Source organism: Pteropus vampyrus, unplaced genomic scaffold (genome assembly GCF_000151845.1).
Source record: "Pteropus vampyrus isolate Shadow unplaced genomic scaffold, Pvam_2.0 Scaffold26, whole genome shotgun sequence".
Lineage (NCBI taxonomy): Eukaryota > Metazoa > Chordata > Mammalia > Chiroptera > Pteropodidae > Pteropus > Pteropus vampyrus.
Window position 1 is genome coordinate 12,615,283 of NW_011888807.1, and position 10,032 is coordinate 12,625,314.

At 34.8% G+C, this 10,032-nt stretch overlaps 1 protein-coding gene across 5 annotated transcripts in view; it reads left to right on the forward strand.

The window, feature by feature from the left end:
- Positions 1-10,032, forward strand: part of ROBO1 (roundabout guidance receptor 1) — a 376,938-nt gene that overhangs the window by 142,188 nt on the left and 224,718 nt on the right. Inside the window, exon 1 of one of the 5 annotated variants that reach the window (XM_023528477.1) lies at positions 5,984-6,078. The exons of the other annotated variants lie outside the window; for them this stretch is intronic. The gene's annotated coding sequence lies outside the window, so the exon portion shown is untranslated. Of the gene's footprint in view, positions 1-5,983; positions 6,079-10,032 lie in introns of those variants that run through there. 5 annotated transcript variants of the gene reach the window in all.

Consider the following 10,032-nt stretch of genomic DNA (forward strand, 5'->3'; position numbering starts at 1 on the left):
TTATAGACTCTATTTCTTTTTTCTCTTCATCATCTCTCTATTTCCAACAGTTAAATACAGTATAGACAAAGCCCTGTATAAACCCTCATTATACATCACAATTTAAAAATTGTGTAAGAGTCTGTTTTTCACCAGTGCCAAATCACAATTATTCAGATGAATATTTAATAAACAATATGAAGAGTTCTCAGATTCATAAATGTATTCATGACCTGTATTGCTCTGTGAGTTTATGCCTCAGTGGTACGTTATTTTAAAATATATTTCTGTTTCTAGGTCTATATAAGATTGCATTTTTTATTTAAGAAACTATGCATATATTCAAGAAAATGGCATGGTGAAGTGGGAGTGGAAAGCAGGGTTCTACAGAAGCAAGACAGCTTTCTTTATGAATTTTAGGATTTAGCAGTCCCCATCTTTCTAACCTTATTTTAGGTAAAGCATCTTTCTTTGGGCATAAGTAGTCAAAGGAATACCCATAGAAAATGCTGCCCTCTATGCATTCTTTCTTTTTTTCCTGTACAGACAAATGTTGTTATTAATAAATAGAAAATAGTTTTCTAAATGTTTCTATTGCTTTTGATTGTCAAATGTTTGTATTCGCCAATAATAATACTTTTTTAAATAATACTTTTCTGTCCTTTATTCCCTTTTCCAATTTCTAAATTTAATTACAAGAAGAATTATAATTTTAATGAACATACAAATAATATCCATATAAAAATAATGCAAGGAAGATAAAGTTGAAATGTTTTTATTTTCCAAAATGTGTAATGTTTTGTGCCTGTTCGTTGAGCATAAAATAGAATTTTCAAGAAGTATTCTTGTTACAGTTGAATTGGTTGAAGCCACCTGTGGTATACATAGATATAGATATTAAAAGATATATAACTTCAACTTGAGAATCTTATTCAGCATTTGAATTTTAAGCTAAATGTATTTTACATGGCAATGTTGGCTGCCAACCAAGCAGTCTTGTCCTGTTGAGTTAGTAAATTTTTCCTATCAAATCACAAGTGAGTGGAATTTGATGTGTCCTGCTAATTTTCTTTAAAAATCAGAATTAACATTTCTATTTTTCTACTTTTCTATTTTTCACCATTAGAGCCATTTCCTAAAAGTTTTACCCTTAAAATAATCTTCTATTGCAGATTGCATAATTAAAATGATGACCTTCAGAATACATATGTATTGGATGGTTTCTATTGAATCTAAGAAATTCAAACCTAAGATTATATGTTTGCAGAAATATATTTAACTCACATACATTATTGTCCTGTGAGAAGGCTATAAATTTGTGGTAAAATTAACCCATAGTCATTTTACTTATAAAGCATATTAGTTGATTCTCTTTTAATGGTGACTTTTGTTATACCTTGTCTTGAGTGAGTTATGAAACTTAGGAAATCATTCCAACAGGGACAATGGGAAAATCTTGGGCTTTTCTGTAAATTTAAAATGCTGACCGGGATGAATGACTAGTGGAGTAAACAACATGGTCTTAGATGTAATGAGTGAAGCTGCCATTTGATGTGGAAAGTTGCCAGGGTCCATAGAGAACGTGAAGCAGGAAGAATGTCAGAAAAAAGTATAATTTTTTTCACAGGTGTTCCTGTTCTGGAGTGTGGGGATTATTTTAGAGATCTGACAAACTAGCAGATGTAGATCTATATATGAAGTTATTGAGAAAAATTGAAATCTTCCTGAGAAAACAGAATTTTGGGGGGTAATAACTGATATTTAGTTATTATGCTTATAGTCATCATGATTGTGATACATGGCATAGCTAGCTGTTGTCTTTAAAATTGTAATAAAATTCAACTGAAAATTTACTATTCTGCTTTCCGTTCTTGTAAAAACAGCAACTACTGTTTACATAACTTTGGAACACATAAAATCAATATGTATTTTTATAATGTCTTCTCTGTGCAAAGCACTGTTCTAGATACCAGTGAAGAATATAAGCATAAGACATTCTTCCTGACATGAAAGGTGTTCAAATATTTATGTCACAAATGTAGATGAATCCATAACTCTGTATTACACAAGATAATACATGATATGTATAGTCAGACAATATATGATGTGTACAGTAAAAAGAAAAAAAGATGATTCATTAAGCAATTAAGTTTGTGTATTCCCTTCTTAAGTTAAAAAATTTAACGTCTGATTTATTTAACCCCAAATGGAAAAAAATATGCTAGCAAGAAAAAATTTTGCCATTTTAGCATTAAAATGTACTTGCCTATTGTGATAAAAATCAAAACAATGTAGCATTTTTGCCAAAGGAGTGTTGTTATGACATTTAGGCAATTTCGATAGTAATTTGTTATTTTGCACTATTTGTACATTTTGTTCCAGTTGTTTGGTTTTCCCCTAAGCACTGCACAGGGAAATTGTGCTTGATTAATCCAGTTCAAATTATTAATAAGTAAAATGTGCAGACACACATTCAGATCTAAAATTTCCCACAAGACAGGCAAAACACTAGTGTAGTTTTAGTGGTACAGTTCAAATAATATATTACATTCTAAAATGAGTGGTGATGCAAAAAAGAAATTGGGAGTCTGTTTTAGTAAAGATATTGTCATCTATTAAAAAAACATGTTCAAATATGAAGATTTAAATCAGATGAAAGAAAATAAAAAAGTCCTTTTTTTCTTTAACCATTTATAATCATAAAGTTTTTATAATTAAACATTGTGTGGTAGTTAACATTTTTTAATGTCTCTTGTCTTTTTGTTTCCCACTAAAAATATGTTTTTTCTTATTATTTACTCAGAGTTAAATTTGAGAGGTAATGTTTTTTTAAAAAATCTGCAAAAGAAGAGAGATTTTCTATACATGTTTAAAAAAAGTTAATGTTTAAGAAACTTTTGCTAATCTATTAGATCTTAAAATAGAACATTTTTTGAAAATATATCTACTTATACCGATCTTGAAGACAAATTTTGTGGTTAATTTAGTGTCAGTGTAATAAATTTAGTAGTTAGGGAATTAATTTTCAAACATACATTACTATGTAAAAAGTAATATCTTCCTTATTACCTATTTTGTTTCCGAAAAATTTATTTGCATGTATGTAATCTTGTTTAAAAATTTATTAAAACTACTAAACAATAGGCTCTTTATGCATACGCTTCCCAGGGGCTATGCTCTATGGATTTATATCTGAATTCCCTCAAATTACATTGCTTACACTAAGCAGTTAATTTGTTTTCACTTTAATAAATATTGTGGATGCCAGGATTATTTCTTTTGGTTAAGAGCAAACTGATCATTCAAGGCAAAGGAAAGAGTTCAGGGAAAGGTAAATGGCATTCCTTCATAAGTCATCAAGCCAATTGTTTGTTTTGTTTGCCTGTTTTTGAGAGGAGTGGGATAAATATGATGGATTAGTGTAGTTTGGAAGATAACAAGTTAACATATTTCTCTTGATGAAGAAAGAGTTATTCTAATTATGTTCTTAATAAGGTGGGAAAGAGATAATGAATTTATAAACTACACAAATAGCACAGAATGCAGCAAGCAAACTATCTGAAGGACTTTATACTGTTACAATGGCAGTAATCTCTTGGTACTGCAGCAGCAACAGGTTGTCATACAATAAATTTTAATTACAGAACATAAAACGACACATTATTCTCAGTTACATCAGTGTGCCATGAATTCTTCCATCCTATCCCAGATGAGCCATTTGTCAGTCTACCACTTGCCAAAATGATCTCGACGGTTGAGAGACCTTCCCATTCCTCATTCTTTCTGCTCCCAGTAGTTGGACCAGAAATAGCATGCAGTGCAGTGGTGACTGCATTTGGGTATGTTTTGGCGTATTTCCCTAGCCTACTAACTGAAAGCAGCTGAAATTTAACTGAAAGAATATGGTGGATTGAAACCAAGTATATGAAATTTCAGATTCAAAGAATCCCCTGAAATGAAGAAACTATAAAACAAGTGTAATTTTTGGCCTTACTCCTGCAGTAACTGTGAGGAAATATTGGCTCGGTGGTGGGGAGACTACCTCCTTCAGATCCCTGATACGCCTTACTACTAAAATTGCCTACTACTGAATGACACCGGGTTGCATTCGGCAGTCCCTCTGCAATGGTCTCCCCTGCTGGCTTACCACTGGCTCTGATTCTGCGTTCACACTGTTTCTTCACACATAGTTTGCATATTTCCTGATCGGCTGTTGCTTCTTGCACTTAGTCCTAAAAATCTAAAGGTTTGTTGTAAAAATTGCAAGTACAATCTTTATAAAAAAGAGGGGTGGGGGATAGTAGATGTTAGATACTGTTACGGTTCCAAGTGGATCACATGTTGAGAAGATTAGATAATTGTGACCTGTAATACATAGTAGGTGTGAGACACAGGGCAAGTTATTTGACTCTTTTTCCCTCAGTTTCCTCATCTGAAAAATAGAGAATTATAGAGACTATCCTCTGGGTTCTTTGAAAGAAGTAAGTAAGATATGCCATATGGAACATCTGGCTCAAAGTAAACATTCAATAAATATCTTCCATAATTACTATGTTGTTTTTATTGACATTGACCTGGTATAGACATGGTTAGTTATTTCTTCTGAAAATGAGATTTTTCAGGGGCAGATTAAAAATCCAGTTTTCATAAGATGAAGATTAGTTTAAACTTCATTAAGCCAACGTCTTAACTAGCTAGACTACAAGAGGTATACAAGGATTTTGGGGAAGGGGGTGTATTAGTATTACTAAGAGGGTGTGACTCCCTGCAAATTCTGATATAAACACCCTCCACCGAACACTATCCTCTGGTAATTGCTGAGCGGTTTATGTCATATCTCTTAAGTATGAATAGAAAAAAAGCTGGAGACCGCATTCATAAACCATTTAAAAATATTTTTACTTATTTAAATTTAGTCAGGTTTTCCATGTGTACAGGTAAGTGACTTTTCAGAGACTAATCATACTTTCAGACATTTTCAGATCCTTGACAAAAACTGCTATCTTAAATTTGTTATATTCATTTTCTATTGCTGCTTTGACAACTGACCATCCTTTTAGCAGTTTAAAACAACACTAACAGATAAGCTGTTGTGGTAATGCAGTGCTTGTGTTCAAAGAATCCTTATTGTCAGAAGGTCAGTAGTAGCCTAAGGCTACTTCACAATGCCTAAATCACATTCACCTCATTTCATCTCATCTAGTAGGCATTGTATCTTCTTATATCATCATCACTAGAAGGGTGAGTACAGTGCAACTTATTTCATGTTATGCAGGTCAGAAGTCTGAATGGACTCAGCTAGGTCTTTACATGGGGTCCCAAAGAGCCAGAATGAAGATATTGGTTAGAGCAACATTCCCTACTGGAGGATCTGGAGAAGAATTTGCTTCCAGTCTCATTCAGGTGTTGGCCAAGTTCAATTCCTTGTGGTTGTGATAGAGGGAGTGAGGTCCCTGTTATTTTACTGCCTATCAGTCGTAGGCCAGTCTTTGCTTCTAGAGGTTGCCTTTATTCCTTCTCTTGCTTTTCTGGTGGCCCCATTCGGCAGGACGTGGATGAGTTCCTCTCATGCTAAGAGCCTCATCGACTGCTGTTTTATTTCTCTGATGCTGATCAAAGAATGTTCTCTGCTTTTATAGGATTCCACAATTAGATTTGACTGACCTGAATGATCAAGTGCAGTAGTCCTTCCTGTTCACAGTTTCACTTTCTGAGATTTCAAGATACCTGTGGTCAATTGTGGTCTGAAAATATTAAATGGAAAATTACAAAAATAAATTATTCATAAATTTTAAATTGTGCTTTAGTTTAAAAGTGTGATGAAATCTTGTACTGTCCTGCTCCATCCTGCCTGGGAAATGAATCATCTCATTGTCCAGTATATTCATGCTGTATAGTCTCCCAGCCCATTAGTCACTTAGTAGCTCACTAGGTTATCAGATAAGCTGTTGTGGTAATGCAGTGCTTGTGTTCAAAGAATCCTTATTGTCAGAAGGTCAGTAGTAGCCTAAGGCTACTTCACAATGCCTAAATCACATCCACCTCATTTCGTCTCATCTAGTAGGCATTGTATCATCTCATATCATCATCACTAGAAGGGTGAGTACAGTACAATAAGATATTTTGAGAGCAAGAAAAAGACTTTATTATACAATTTTCATTGTTACAATTGTTTTATTTGATTATTCGTTATTGTTAATCTCCTACTGTGCCTAATATATAAATTAAACTTTATGATAGATATGTATGCATAGGAAACAGTATATATAGGGTTCAGTACTCTCTGCAGTTTCAGGCATCCACTGGAGGTCTTGGAATGTGTCTGCTGCAGAAAAGGAGGTTCTACTGTATACTTTCCCATCTTAAGATATATAGCCTTAACTATATCTGCAATGTCCCTTTTGCAATGCAAGGTAATATATTCACAGATTCTAGGGATTAGTCATGGATGTCTTTGGAGAGCTATTTTGTCTACCACACTAGGGGTATTCTGAATCCAACTGTTCTAAAATGTTAAAGCCTTAGGGAACATTTCCCTGTTCTCCCCCTTTGCTTGTCTAACACCTTATATTAAATATCTTGGGATGTCTAAGAAACTTATAGTCTAGTTGGAAAATAAAATCTATATACTCATACTTAGATATAGGACCTCAAGAGAGCCACAAAAAAGTATTTGGTACACAAAAGAGACTGCAGCTTTTAATGGAGAGAAAAAAAGATCAAGGAAAGCTTTTTTTTTTTTTTTTTCTTTTTGAAGCAGTAGCTTTTGAAGTATATGCTGAAGGATGAGTAAAGGAAAGGTATTTTTGTCTTACAGATGATGAGACATAAAAGCAAAGACATGCCATATCCAGGATGTGGTAGCAGCCTAGGATTCTTGGTGATTTGTAATGAAAATGGGACTTTGTATAATCATGCTAAGAAGTTAGAACTTTGTTGTATGATAGAAGTCATCAAAGTTTTTAAACTGTAGGATGTCATAGACTAAAAGTCATGTTTTAGAAATTGAAAGCCTGATGTCTATGTAGAAGGATGTATAGGAGGCAGAGGACTTGTTGGACGGCTTTTGTGTCGGAAGTGAATCAGAAGGCAGGAAAGTGGTAGCAGAAATGGTAAAAATTATGCAGTTATGTGAAGCAGCTCTTTCAGGGTGATTGACTAATTTAATGAGGGATTAAAAGTAAATTTAATCCAGATATGAGTCCAGATATGACACTTTCCAGTCTTGGAAACTGATATCATTTTCCAAAGATAAAGGAGATGTGAAGAAGAATAGGATTTCTGAATGAGAAGATAAGGAGTTTGGATTTGTATATTTAATAACCTTATGCAATTTGAGAAGGAAATTGGTAGAGATTTAGGCCAGAGATATATCTATAGGAAATTCATCAAGCATCAGTATGATAGTTGAGACAGAAGAATGAGTAAGGCCATTTGGTGAAAAACTGAAGAAGAAACGCACAAACTCCTCAGTGAGACTGAAGAAAATCCACATAATGAGAGGAGTTAGCAGGACTTTCATTAGCAAAGGCAGTTCAGACTCAACCACCTGAGAAGCTTGAGAAAAGCTTCCAGCTGGGTAGCTTCAAAACTAGAGGAGGAAAGTTTGTATTCTTTTACCAATCTCTCTGTTTCCCCAGTGAATAAGGCCTAAGAATCTAATGTAAAACATGGTGAGTATAGGTGAAAACACTATATTGTATAACTAAAAAAATAACTAAAATTTGCTAAGAGAATAGAACTGAATGTTATCACCAAAAAAAAAAAAAAAAAAAAAGTGTGTGAGGTGGTGGATGTATTATTAACTAGATGAGCAAAATGCTTTCACAATGTACACATTGTACACATATATCAAATAATCACGCTGTATACTTTAAATATCTTACATTTTTTTTTCAATTATGCCTCAATAAAGTTGGGGGAGAAACAGAAACTAGAGGAGTTTGGGGCAAGGGTGGGAAAGTACCTTCTCTAGGAAGAGGTAGCATTTTCTGTAGTGAGAAAAGCTTCAAGTAGTAGAAGACGGCCAAAGGGAATACCTTGAGGGTCAGTACCTGGAAGATCCTGGCAGAGGCTAAAAATTTTCTTCTGGTGAGTTTAATTGAAGCCACTGGAATAGTCATGCAAACCACATGGGATATGGGTGATGAAATTAATCAGAGCCGACTTTTTGGTCCTGTGCTTAGACAGGTTACTTATGTTGAGGAATCTTCTTTAAGCTTATTCATTTCTTTCTTTATTACCATTACGATTTTGTTAATCTTACTTAGTTTTCTGGTAAAGATCCTTTTGAGGAAAAAATCCATCATTATTTTCTCTGAACCAAGGAGAAGGTCTTTAACCATAGTTAGACCAAAATAACTAGGGACATCATTATGTTCTTGAAGCAGTGGTTCTCCACATTTTTTCTACTCAAAACATGTCATGAAGTAACAAAAAGTATTATTTCTCTTCCTTCCTTTTCCAAAAATCCCTGTTTCTTTGAACTTTATTTAAGCAGACGCTACCTCCCATCACCTTTCCTCTTTGCTACCATATACTAAAACCCCTTTTCTTCTTTCTTCTGCAGTAATGAGTTTAACTCCTTATTTATTGTTTGTCTTTCTAATATGATGTCTGTCACTATCTTGGAGATTTAAACATCAGATGATCCATTCCACAGGATGGCCTTTCCCTGAAAGATAAGGGATCTTCTTATCTACAATACTCTTTTCCTCTACATTTCCTAGGTCCCATATTACATCTTATCACCACCAACAATTGCACTTCTTTTGAAACTTACACTTCACAATTTCTGTCCTTACATTTACTCTTTCAGCAAGACTCTACTTCCAAACACACCCCACACCATCTAGTACTGTTCTCTGTCTCTCCTAGGACCATCCTGACATGAACTACTTTCTCTTGCATGACTTTAGGGCCCTGACACTGGTCCCCCTGCCTCCCTACAATCCACCTAGAACCCCACCTGACATAGAACAGGAGTTCAACAGATTGCTGAATAAATGAGTGGTTTATGCATGTTGAGGGAAAAGGAAAAGTTGGAATTCTTAAAATCAATTCCCAGAATATGCCCCGAGGTGGTAATGGTCAACCTTTGATATTCTCTTCATTACTAAGTTGTAGAAATCCTGACTTTTAGACTTAGTCATACCTGCGAATTCCTTTAAACAAAGTTCTTTGGATACTCACCCACACCAATTCGATTCGAGGTTCCCACTATCTAAGGATCTGCAGCTGCTGAGACTCTGGCTAGCATCGATTTGTAACAGTGTCACGGCTAGTCTGCAACAGCTGCTTGGGTGATGCATCAAAAGCACTTTTAGTCCTGTGAAAGAGGGGTCTAGGAAGATTGAAGAGGTGAATGCAAGAGCTGTTTTAGAGGTGTGGAGACTCTATATTTGCTCCTGGTTTGCGTTCCTCTTGTGTGTCTTGTAGAGAATGAATGTCCCCAGTTGTCCTTGCTTCCCAACTTTAAATAACCCTCTCCTTTATCTGAATACCAGTCCTAAAAGGCCACCTCCTCCCTGTTTAATGAAGAAGGCATGTTTGTAGACTGAGAAAGCGGGGGATGGAGAGTTAGTCTAGCCAGATCAACAGCCAGGAGCTGGAGGCATCAGGTATTTTAATTTTCAAACCTCGACAATATATCAGGAATGTTTCCTGTGTTTTACATGACAGTCGAACATTTGTCAGAATGCTGACCTTGAGGCATTGTAAGTTTCTGTAACATCAAAGTTTCCATTATGTTCAGTACACTCTCTTTATCAAAAGTGATACAGTTTAAAAAGAAATACAGATTTGAAAGAAAAAGGGTCTCCTGTAACTGAAAGCCATATATCAGCTTGGACTTTAAAAGAGAGGCTGACCTGGTTCCTCTCTAGTTTCACTCATTATTAGATGTGTAACCCTGGTTGTTCTAAATTTTAATATATAACAACATCATCTGAAGGGCTTGATAAAGCGAAGATTGCGGACCACACTCCTGGAATTTCTGATTTAGCATGTCTGGATAAGATCTGAGATTTTGCATTTCTAAAGTGTTCCCGTATG